The 13,033-nt window shown below is 37.6% G+C and overlaps 1 long non-coding RNA gene across 1 annotated transcript; it reads left to right on the forward strand.

Annotated features, from left to right (window-relative positions):
- The first annotated feature begins 209 nt into the window (after positions 1 to 209).
- LOC147916015 (uncharacterized) lies at positions 210 to 4,466 on the forward strand. The gene is made up of 3 exons (XR_015553588.1): positions 210 to 445; positions 2,898 to 3,022; positions 4,412 to 4,466. It is a non-coding gene; the product is annotated as an uncharacterized LOC147916015 (long non-coding RNA).
- The last annotated feature ends 8,567 nt before the right edge of the window (positions 4,467 to 13,033 follow it).

Consider the following 13,033-nt stretch of genomic DNA (forward strand, 5'->3'; position numbering starts at 1 on the left):
CTAAAGACACAGTTTGAGGAGTTGATTTCCATTTTGGCTTTCAGATATGGATACAAATACACTATTGCTGGACTACCTATATTTAAATCAATGACTAGCGCAGAGAAATCCATGCATGCTAACTGGTTCATATACACTATGTATTTTCTGATTTGTTGTTTAGAATTTATTGATCTCTCTCCACTTTCTATCTACTCTCTGATAGACAGAGAAGTCAATGTGACTATGTTAGAATTGATCTTGTATTCAAAAAGCTGACCTCGAGCCAATACTAATGGATTGGGGATATAGAACCAAGGCTGGACATGAATGCCTGTCAGTCTGGCATTGGGAATGACATCGTTCCGAGTGATGAAGTTCAGGACAAGAGAAGGCTGCAATCTTGTAGTCAATCTGCTCAGTTAATCCATGTGGCACTTAGAGCCTATGAAGTCAATAAGCATGGGTGAGTGATTCTGCCTTGCTTCTCTCTTTCTCAGAGTTGGAACTATCTTAATTAATAACATGAAATAGCAAAGCAAAACCTTCCAATGCCATTCTTTCCAGTGGAAGATTATGTCAAACCTGCTACCTCACTATGCTTAGAAGTTGTAGGGTCAGAATAGCATACCATGAGATAGATATTGCCATTGAAGAAATTCTCACAAGGCAACAGCCCGAGAGAAAAATGAGGGGGTAGGGGAATGGGGAATAAAGCATACATCACAAAATAGAAACCCTGAATGGAATGTAAACATACAAAAAGCTGCTTAACATCATTAATAATTGGGGAAATGCCAATTAAATTACACTGAATTACTGTTTCACAGCCACAGAATGAGTAAAAATTAAAGTCTGAGAATTCCAAGTGTTGACAAGGTTTTGAAGTGATGAGAACGATCATATCCTGCTGGAAGAGGCGTAAATTAGTACAACTGTTTTGAAAGGCAGTGTGTCATTAACAAACACAATTAAGATGGGTGAATCCTATGACCCATACATCTGATTCCTGGATATATACCCAAGAGAAAGGAGTACATGTGTATCAGGAAATATGTACGAAAAAGTTTGTACATTGCAGTATTTTCTGAAGAGCAAAGTACTAGAAGCAGTTGAAAATTGTCCATTAGCAATTAAATAGATAAATATTAGTATATTCATATACCACAATGAATACTATAGAGCAGTGAAACTGCATGGGCTTCAGCTATATGACTCAAAATAGATAAATCTCAAAAATACAATGTCTATTGAAAAAGTCCTAAAGGAATGTAGACAATGTGTTTCCACTTAAATAAACATATAATAAACAAAAACCAAACAATAATCTTGTTTTCGGGTATATTAACATGTGAAGAAACTATTTTTAAAAAGCAATAGAATGATTAATACAAAATTCAGAGTAGTGGGAGAAAGGGAGAGAGTTGCAGTCAGGGAGTGACATACTTGGAATATCTTAGGTACTGCTAATGTTCCATGTCTAAAGTTGGGTGGTAGGTACACGGTGTTCTTTTTCATATTAAAATGTGAATGCAATTTCTCTCTCTCTTTTTCTTTCTCTTTTCTCTACACATACATACAAGTATATGTATATGCATATACAAATACATACACATATACTCATTTTTTAATGTAAGGTGTACAGATCTGACTCGACTTATGATGGGGTTACGTGTGGATACACCTATCGTAAGTTGAAAATATCATAGATCAAAAATGTGTTTAACACACCTTGTCTTATTTGACATAGTTTTAGTTGGTGCAATTGATCACCTCATCTTTCTTGAAGCACTTCACTAGGCACCTGGGACACCTCTCAGTAATCATCCTAATTTTCCAGTCTATATTTTCAGTCTCATTGGCTGATTCATCTTCAGTTTGCAACTTCTTAATTGGAATGCCCCAGGTTTAGTCCTGTAATCTTTTCTCTATCTACACTTCCTTCAGACTATGTCCCAACCAGTCCCATTGTTTTAAATAACCATCTACTTTCTGAAGGCTCTTAAAATTTTCTTTCCACCCTAGATCTTTCAGAAACTGCAGACTTATAATCAAGTACCTGCTCAGTGTATCCACTTAGATGTTTATAGACGTCTCACACACAACATTTCCATAACAAACTTTTCAATTCCATGCCCACCCCCAGTGCACTCTTCCATGGTCTCCATCTGAACAGATGCCGTGGTTCACTTAATTGTTCAAGCCAAAAACTTTAGATATCACCCTGATTCCTTTTTCTCAGTCTCTCAGCATTCAATCCATCCTGTTAGTCTTAATTTCAAAGTCTATCCCCAAACTGATCACTTTTCACTATATCCATAGATACCACCATGGTTCAAGTTTCTACAATCTCTTATCTAGACTATTGCAATAGCATCTTACCTTGTTTTCTTACTTCCATGCTTTCCTTCTTCAGTCTATTTTTGACAGCTAGAATGAACCCTCTGAAAGACAAATCAAACAATATCAGCCTTCTACGTAACCTTCCTAAGACTTACTGTCATATTTTGATTCAAATTCAAGGTCCTTAACATTAACCCAACTCCCTATCTTTGGGCCTCTGGCTAACTCTCCAGCCTCATCAATCGTTCTCTCTACCTCACTCACTCTGCTGTAGCTTTCCTCACTTTTTTCTCTTCCTCCACTGCAGCAAATAGAATCCTATATAGGACATTTGCACTTGCTAATCTTTCTGCCTTTAGTAATCTTCCCCCAGATATTTCCAAGGCAATCTTCCTCTCTTGGGTCTGGTTTCTTCCTAAATGTTATACTCGCTTTCCTTGATCACCTTATGTGACAGAACACCTCTAAAACTCTCTCTCCTCCCATTAGGCTGCAATTTTCTTCAAAATTTACCATTTCTTTACATAATACTAAATGCCTTTTTTGTTTGTTTCTTATTGTCTGTCTCCTTTTAGAATAAAAACTTCATGGAAGCAAAGACTATTTTTCTTCATTGCTACATATGCAATACCCAGAATGGTGCTTACTATATCATAGGCACTCAGTAAATATTTACTGAATGAATGAATCTATGGATGAAGTGAGTACATAGTTTAAAATTTGGTTCTCAACTTTTAATATTTTTATCCTCTCAGCTGTTCTCAAAGAAGGCTCATCAGTTACTCATAATCTCTAAGTTAATTTATGATATTTTTGATAAGTATTAGTGAACAGCTCTCTGGATAAACACTTCTAAAAAATTAACATTTAAGTGCTATTTTCCATTGTTGAAATCATATTTGTTTTCTCTTTTGTTTGACTCTTTAAGTGCCTTGTATTCTTCAAGGTAGACTAAGTTAATGATTAAGATTTGACCAATACAGACTGGTTTCTTATGCATCATTTGTCACATGATTGGTTATACAGCCCTGTCTCATGGTCACTATGAAAGTGTGATATACACAGTAATATGCAGGGTAGGCTTGGGCTCCAACATGCCCCCTATGACCCAAGATTACACATCATGCCAATCTTTTGGACCCAAATTATTTTTATGACTGATGATTTGATAGAGGCTAGATTTAAACTATTTTTTCAATTAGTGTTTTGATAATTTCCTTTAAAATGAATTAAAATCTTCTCAAAGTTATGGCAGGTCATCCCATTACTGACTTTTCCAGGGTCTTTGGTCTCTTACAGAGATAAACTCAAAGATTCAACAAAGTTAAAGTGTCACAAGGTAAAGCTGGTTTTCAACAAGATTACTTGATAAGAACTATGAAACACTGAATATTATAATAAATTTAAATCATGTAAAATCACATTTAATTGACAGGTAGCCTCTGGAAGAAATCAACATTTCTGATACCTCCTGAGACTAATCTTCCTTTCATTCAGTTACTGCGGGCAGTGTTGAAACTGCTTGATGCTGTGTATGAGGACTGAATCGCTCCTCCTTAATACTGATGATCCTTCCTTTCGTTCTGGTGATGAAGGACCTCCACAGTCTCACTAAATGACTCTTTGCAAGATTTATCTGCTCTTCTCTCTTCTGCAGATCTTTGTCTCCCACTTAAGTGATCTCACTCTCTTCTTCAAAAGGACTGCTCAGTTTCACTTTGAAGCCTTCACTAATGATATCCCCAACTGATCTGTCTATATCTCACTTCCCTTTTTCATATATATATTAACCTGTATTTCAAGGTTTACATAATTGAGGCCTCCTTTATGGAGCCTTGCCTGTTCACCAGCAGGAAGGAATTTCTTCATTCTCTGAAATCTTGGAGCATGTTTATATGTGAGCACCGTATATTTGAGAGCTGATCAAACATATTATTACTTTGTAATGTTAATTCTCTCTACACACACAAATGTGTACATGTCCTTGTATGTATAAACCCCTAGAAGATATTTGAAGTTCCTTGTTAGTAGGGGCTATCTTTTAATTCCACAAAGTACTCATACAATTCATCTTTTGAATATTTTTCAGCTTTGCAACGTGCCTTTGCAACTTAAGTGGCTGTTGTCTGCATGTAACTTCTAAGGTGAGATATTCCAAGCGCATTGCTCTTCTTTACTTTTGTGGTCTTCTGGGAGCTGAGAAAGAGGCCCTGTTCCCTGCCACATCTGGTTCTTTCTGACTTTGATCCGTTCAAGGTGGGGCCCCATTAATTCAGGAAGCTTTCTGTGGCCTTTGTGGCAATAGAAGACAATTGACACTACTCTTGTCATTCCCTGCATGTCTGCCAAAATATTAAAGGGAATGAAAGCAGGAAGCAGAGGGTTGGTTAGCTATCTAGAGGTGTTAAAAGATAAAAAAAGAAAAAAAAAAAAAAACAAAGACAAGTATGGAGTCAGTGGATTATCCAACAAGCTGGAGAATCTACTAACCTTCCAGCCTTGATGAATTGAATGACATAGTCTCCAGTATATGACTGCTTCCCTCACATCTGTCAACACTCTGGATTTACAAAGCATTTTTCCATGATCTCAAATTCCCTCAAAGAAGCCTTATGAGTAAGAAAAAAAGCAGAAATTGTACCAATTTTTATATTATCTTTATCAAACAATGTTTTCTGTTTCAAAAATCTCTTTTTCCATCAGAAATTGGGCTTTCTTCCCCTTTGAAACCTTCCCTTGTGAAGTGCTGCAAGCTAAGAGTATGCCCATTGTGGCTTATGAAAGCTTTCAACTGATTGGCTTCGCTCTCAGACCCTCTCCTGCTGTGTGCTTCTTTTCAGCACCAAATAAGTGTCAGACAATTAGAGATGGGACTGGAGATGTGTAAATTGTACTGTCGCCTCAACAAATTAGTAATTTCGTGATAATACACTGTCCTTGTAACATGGTTAGAGTGACCACAGTTACCTGCCTCTATTTGTGCTAAAAGGCCATGGGTAAGATTAATGAAGATCTTGTGTGGTGATTTATTTTCCTTCTTGACACTCTCCCCTCACCCCTACTTCTCCCAACAAATGAGACATTAAGCAGCCTCTGGGACTTGAACAAAGCCTCTACCTGGCATCCCCATGTTCACAGGGTGCCTTCCTTGTAGTCATTGCTTGGAAGATATTGCACCACCTGTGTGGAATGGGTGCAGGGAAGAAAGGTGTGATGTAGGGAAGGGAATAAACTTCCCACACCTCTTGATCCATCATTCCTTTATTCAAGGATCATGTCCTTAAATGGAGTTGATATTGGGTTCAAAAATCTCAGAGTTACTGCTGTAACTCGAAAGCTAGTAAATATTAATGGAAGGCAGCTTGGCCTTGGTCCTTCCTTAGTAAGTAGATATGGGAATAATTCCTCCACAGAGTTGCCGCATCCAGGCCTTGATGTTTCCCAGTCTGGACCTTTCCACAGGAGGAATTTGTGCATTTCTGAAAGGACCTCCCTTTGAAGGATGGCTGCCCGCTTGCTGGCTTCATTGCCACTCTGGCTGCTTTCCTAAGGAGCAAGAGAACAGAAGTGGAACCATTTGCTGTAGAAAGTCCCGGTTAAACTGTGCATGTTGGTCTGTTACCATTTAGTAATGAGGCAGTCTTACAAGTGGGATTGGTCATAGTGCCATCGACACACTATTTGTTACCAGGGTAGGATTTTCTGTATACAATCATGGTAAATCTACCACGAACTGAACTCACCACAATTTCTACAGAAAAGTGAAGGTTCAAGAGTAGCCAAGGGAATTTTAAACAGGAAGGGAGAGCGAATCTTTAAATATTAATATTAAATATTAAGATATTATGTAATTGTGGTAATAAAAGCAGTGTGGTAATGATGTAGGGGTAACAAACACATAAGCAGAGGGAAAAGTGAGTCAAGAGACTGATCCAGGCATCTACGGGAAAATGGAATATGATTGATGTGGTTATAAATTGGTGGGGAAGTGAACTTCTGGTCTAAGAACTGACTAAGTAGATCTGAGAAGGAAGCCCCAATCCCACATGCTCAATTTAAAACTCATCCAAAACAACAATGAGAACTTTCTAGGTGTCATAAATTAAGAAGGAACTCAAATCTGAGAAGATTAGACACTTGCGCCACTGAGGCCAATGGATGCACACGTAAGGATGTATACCTAACCTGGGGTGGGTGTCCAGGCTGCAGGCTCCATATGAGGGGAGAAGCTGGAGCTAGGCTCACCGCGTAAATTTAACAGTGACCATTGACCGTTGAACACTCTCTTTCTCTCCCTCTCCCTCTCTCTTTCTTTCTCTCCACCATTCTCTCTCTCTGTATCATCTATGTATGTATGTACATATGTATGTATGTATATATGAATGTATCTATCTATCCATGTGGAGAAATTCAGAAAGCATAATGTCGATGAAAGCAAGTTATACAAGAATATTTAAAATATGTAATGGATGGACATTGAGGGTATTATGCAAAGTGAAATAAGTCAGAGGGAGAAGGTCAAATACTGTATGATTTCCCTCATTAAGTAGTAGATAACAACAACAATAAACAAACACATAGAGACAGAGATTGGATTGATGGTTACCAGAGGGGAAGGGGGGAGGGAGGAGGGCGAAAGGGATAATTCAGCACATGTGTGTGGTGATGGGTTGTAATTAGTATTTGGGTGGTGAACATGATGTAATCTATGCAGAAATAGAAGTATAATGATGTACACCTGAAATTTATACAATGTTATAAACCAATGTTACTGCAATAAACAAAAAATTAAAAAATAAATAAATAAATAAATAAATAAATAAAATATGTCCTAGTTATGTATAAAACACATTTCAAGAGCCCTTGATATGTAATTAATAGTGTATGTGTGTGTTTAGGTGTGTAAAGGTAAAATGAACAAAGAAAAAATCAAGCAAAACAAGCAAAATACTAACAGGAAAGATACACATATAATTCATAATAGTGTGCACCTCTAGGGAGTAAGGGCAAAGAACGGGGCAGCAGATGTGGGACAAAAGACAAACTTGTTCCTCAGAAATGTTGATAGTCAATGTGACAAAAGTTAACAGTCTCTCTTCCGAATACTCGATATACGACATATATAATATGAATTTTTGTCTATTTCAATGAAGAGAGAAAAAACATCTTTGCTGACCTATCTGCCTCTATTCTGAGTGTTGTCCTCCCATTGGCACGGCTTTTTCATTTAACCATCCACCATAGAGAAACATGCGTGTGCACACACACACACACGCCAGCCAGCCAGATTTAGGAGTGTGTTCAGAGTCCACAGAATTCAGAGAAAATGCTCCTTTCACTCTAACTTCCCTGGTCACTCCCTTCTCAGAGAGAATGAAGACGGAACTTGCTGAGAGGAAAGTAAAGTGGCGGTCATCTACACATCCTCTCTACTTTTTTTAAATGGCTGTTTTATAAACCTTTGATAAATTCTACCCCATCTCAGCTATGCTGATAAGAATAAGAAAAAACGATTTGGATTTTTTCCCCACTGACGAGAATAGGAAAGGCTTTACGTCACGAGTGATGAAAGTAGGGGACATGGGTGTGGCTGTTAGTGTGTACGTGCGGTTGTGAGTGTGAGTGTGGCAGTGGGGATGGTGAGGCTGGTGGATTGATAAGTAAATGATAGTGCTTAGGGAAGAGAGGTGCAAAGACTTGGTGGGAAAGCAGCAAGCATCCTGTGGATTTTTCCTCCAGCTTCTTCATCTGTTCGAGATGTGAACCTTTTCCTAGCATTAAGCAAAGCCAGGAACCATTAGCCCAATAGCTCTCAAGTGTTCACTGGCGCTTGCATTGTTCATGGAAGGGGTACAGCAGAGGGAAGTTTGCTGAAAGAATAGTTACCAGAAGTCTTGCTAAATGGAGGGCAACATAGCAGGGGAAAGGAAGGTCTTTGTGCTGGGGTGTCTGGGAGAGGGGTGGGGGGCGGCGAATGCATTCTCCTGGGTATCTGTGAGGCAAAACGCCCAGGCTTCTAGAGACCAATTTCACTGACTTTCTCAACCTTACCAAAACCGTTCATTTTCCTCTTAAATAAGAACCATTGTCATTTTCTGTGTTGCAGGACAATTAACTAACAGGGATAAAGAGCTGTTGAAATGTTGAGTGTCATTACCCCGGTGACTCATTTTTTAGAGTAGCTTTGGAACACGATTGGCAAAGTTTGTGAGTCATGGTGGGGAATGTTTCCAGAGTAGTAAAGCACTAGATTCTAAGCATGCCGTACTCAGAGGACAGGACACATATAAAACCTAGGGATGACAAGCTTGAGGCTTCTGTCACCTTCTCTGAAGACATTAACCTGCCTGTGGAGGAGTGCTGAGTCCACAAGGTGCTTCCTCAAATCTCTGCTACCAAAATTAATGAAATAGCTTCCCATCTAACCATTTAGTAAGTGACCTCTATCCTTGATGCTGTTTTTCATTAGGCGTGATGTGACTTGTGTGGCCATAAAAAAGGAAATTTAGGTATTGATACTCTACTATTAAGTATTAACTATGGAAGTTAGCACTTATCTATTTAGTGTTATTTAGTGTTAGCTGTGGAAGATGAAAATCAGTGGTTTCAACCTTCAAAAATTAATTTTACTTGTACAGAACAAACTATTTGACCTAAAACCAAAAAGGAAAATAGAGGCAGAGTTTAATCAAGTGTTTGCTTTTGATTAAAAACAAATTGATGCCTGAGTTTTGATACAGACTCAAGATATCAGAGAAGGTTTGGTAGAGAGTGGAATATGCCTAAGATATAGGTAAGTAGATAAAAAGGGATAGAGCATTTCAAAAGGAGAAGCCCGTGAAATCACGTAAACAGTGAAAACTTCCTTTCTCTTCCTTTTTTTAATTTCCTCCATTCATGCTATTTTAGGCACTGCAGGGAATATGTAGTTGGATCATAAATGCTGTTCGAAGATCATATGGTTAATGTTGCAATTTTTTAAATGTAGAAATGGCTTCAGGCTGGCTCTAACTGAGCAGTCGCTGTACAACATACTAAACCACAGAGAACTTATACAGAGAAGGATTTTTTAATTTATTTGTGTGATCTCTTTGGAGTGGAGGCAAAGGCATTAACAACTTAGAATGGCATTTTTTTTTTTGTAAAATCAACGTAAGTATGGGAAGTCGGATTAGAGGATTAATGGAGCCCTCATTGCCTGATCTTTTTTTCTTTTTAATACTCTTTTTAGACAGCATATTGTCCATAAGGATTTCTGATTATCTTCCCCGTTATGCTTAGCGAGAACTTTGAAGAACTATGAAATTGGACTCAGTAGGTGTTAAAAAAGTTTATTAAATGCTGATGGGAATCTGTCTAATTCTGGAGATTTCCAGTTCTAAGGAAATTGCCTCATTTGCAGCATTTCCATTCCATTGTTAACCAATTGTGTTTGTATCTTTTAAGTATATGTCACTTGATAGAAAAAATAAATCAGAAAGACAAGTTATGACAAAGAATTGTCACTGCCTTTCTCTTTGCTATCTTCTTCCTTTGTGCATGTGCTATTTACCAGAGGACTGGACGCCTTTATAGGTCTCTGGATTAGTCATTAACACCTTGATGTGGGGGCGAGATACATGGGCATCCTGTGGGGAGGATAACGAGTTTGGGATTTTATTGCAGGAATTGCCTTCCAGTTTCCAATTTTTTCTATAGGTCACTCATATTGCAAGTAATTCTTGAGCAAACCATTCCCCATCTGTTCAGATCTTGTTATAACAAAATCAGCCATGACAGATTACGGCACATAAAACAGAATAAACTTTGCCCAGCTGGATGTACAAAGTAAGAAGAGGAAGGGTATATAGGGCCCTCTGGCTACAGAAAACTGCAATCAGAAGAACATTCTCCATCAGAACAAGTGAAAGGTGTGAAAAGGTTATGGAGAGAGAAAATAGGACTGCCCATTTGGAAAACCACTTCTTGCTGCTGATTAGTGTAAATGGGCAAATTAGAGCTTTTTCTTCTTTTAAATTTGATTTTATTGTGGTAAGAACACTTAACATAAGATCTACCCTCTTAACAAATTTTTAAGTGTAAAATATGTTATTGTTGACTATAGGTACAATGTTAGGTGGTAGATCTCTAGGTCCTATTCATCTTGCTTAAATGAAACTTTATGCCCATTGATTAGGAACTCCCCATTTCCCCTTCCCCCCATCCCCTGGCAACCACCATTCCACTCTTGGATTCTATGATTTTTAACTATTTCAGATACCTCAAATAAGTGGGATCATGCAGTTTTGTCTTTCTATGACTGGCTTATTTCAATTAGCATAATGTCTTCAAGGTTTATCCATATTGCCACATAAGACAGGATTTCCTTCTTTTTAAGGGCTGAATATTATAACATTGTATATATATACCACATTGTCTTTATCATTTCATCTGTTGTTGGACATTTAGGTTATTTCCATAGTTATTTCCATATCTTGGCTAATATGAAGAATGCTGCAATGAACATAGGAATGTTAATATCTCTTTGAGATCCTGATTTCAATTCTTTTCTATAAATACCCAGAAGTGGGATTGTTGGGTCATATGATAGGTCTTCTTTTAATTTTTTAAGGAATCTTCATGCTGTTTTCCATAGTGGCTGCACCATTTTGCATTCCTACCAACAGTGTGAAAGGGTTCCAGTTTCTCCATGTCCTTGTCAAGACTTCTTGTCTTTTGTTTTGTGATAATAGCTTTGGCTTCATATGCAGGTCCTCAGGTACAGCCCTCTGCTATCTCACCTCAAAAATGTTTGTGTGGAGCCTGAGTTCCTCACTGGATAAGGCCCATTCCAGGGAACACACACTGGGCAATGTGGCTGCCATCACCAGGAGTAGCATGAGGAAAAGTCCCATCAGCATGAGTTGAATAATCTCCTGGAATCTTCCAATGGAATGGCTGTTTTGTTCATGATAGTTCTAAGAAGCCCAGAGACTGCCTCTTTGATGAGCTACTTTCAACTTTAAGGTAACAAAGGGTTCACTTTTGCAGGGACAATTCTGGAGAACAGGGCTTGTTTATAATACTTTGCTCTGAATTGTTTGTCCTTTCAGTGAAAGGAACAGCATGAGTTGTGGAAGTCAAATTAAAGGTGGCCTTTCTAATGCCCATGTTATTGAAGAAGTGCAGGCCAGCCACAGGCCTCTCATGTCCCCTGAGTGCCGTTTTCCAGAGAGAAGCTGTAGTGTCTGGTTAGAGGTGGTGTGATAGACACACTGCCCCTCTCCCCTCTTGAAGTAGTGGGGCTGTTGGCCTTCTTTGCATTGCTTTGGCAAGAAAAGCTGTAGGTTCATTTTTCTTCCCTAACTCTGGCAGGCTGTTGTTTATACATAGACCCTCTTTGGGGAAATCCACTGATCAACTCTCCCAAACTTTCCTATACTAGACACCGAGTTCACTCTTTAGCATTTTGCAGGACCAGTCAAATCAGCAGCTAGTTAATTCAGAAAACAAAAGAGCTACAACAGCCAATGGCGTGCTGTAGCCTCCCTTCCTCTGCTTAGCTTTCTTCAACTTACTGTCAGCTTCAAAGAGGGGGAAAAGCCCATTATTTGTTGTGTGTTTTCACAGCTATTGGGGTTAGTGCTATGTGGTTATTATGTAATATTTTGAAATGATCTAGAACATTTCTTTTGAGACATGCGTTATGCCCGGGCAATAAGACTGGCCTTCAGGATTCCAGCCTAAAGAAGGTGGGCTATATATCATGCTCTAATACATTTGATATGTACCTTATTTTTACAAAATAATACGCATATACATCACACGAACAGAAATGTGCTTGTGATGTACATATTTGAATTTATACTTATTTATTTATTTGAATTTTTCTATTTACTTATTGCTTCTGATCTTAGAACATTTATCTAATGGGATTATAAAGTTTTAAAATATCAATATTTATGCATTTCTTATGAATAATTATTACTTTTAATATTTGATTTACTTTTCTCTGTTTTGCTTATAATTTTTCAGAAAAAATGTTTTAATATTTATGATATCAAATATGATTCTTTACTATGCAAATTTCTTTATTACTTTTAAACCTAGATTGTCCTGCCCTATCCAAAGATATTTTTTGACTTTTGCTTATATTTTCTTATGATTTTTATAGTTAAAAATCTAGTCTGAATATCAATGTGGAATTTTTTGTTGATACATTATATGAGATTTTATATAAGGTTTGATGGTTTACCCAAATAACGAAACAATTTTCTAACATCACTTAATAAATTATCTTTCTCTTGTCCAACGGTCTGTGCTTTCTCCTTTGTGGATATGAGTTCTTAGATAAACTAGATATACACAGAAATGCACTATTTTAGCACAATAACTCTTCAGCAAACATTTATTAATGTATCCATTAATGTTCATGCATGGGAATTTCTGGACTATTCGCTGCCATTTATTGATATATATTTCCTTGTACTTCCAAAACAATCTTTTAGTTATTACCAATGTGTACTATGTTTTAATATATGAAAGGAGAAGTTGATCATGATAATACCTTTGTAAAGTAGTTTACAACAGTGACCATTGGCTATTCGTTCAGGAGAGCATTAGAATCACTTTAAGATTAACAAGAAATTGCTACTGAGATTTTGACTTAAATTAGGTTAAAGCTATTAATTAGCACTTTTTCAAAATGTTATTCTGCACCACACTATGCCAT

The sequence above is a fragment of the Ceratotherium simum genome, chromosome 11 (genome assembly GCF_057802395.1).
Source record: "Ceratotherium simum simum isolate JZ-2026a chromosome 11, ASM5780239v1, whole genome shotgun sequence".
Taxonomy (NCBI): Eukaryota; Metazoa; Chordata; class Mammalia; order Perissodactyla; family Rhinocerotidae; genus Ceratotherium; species Ceratotherium simum.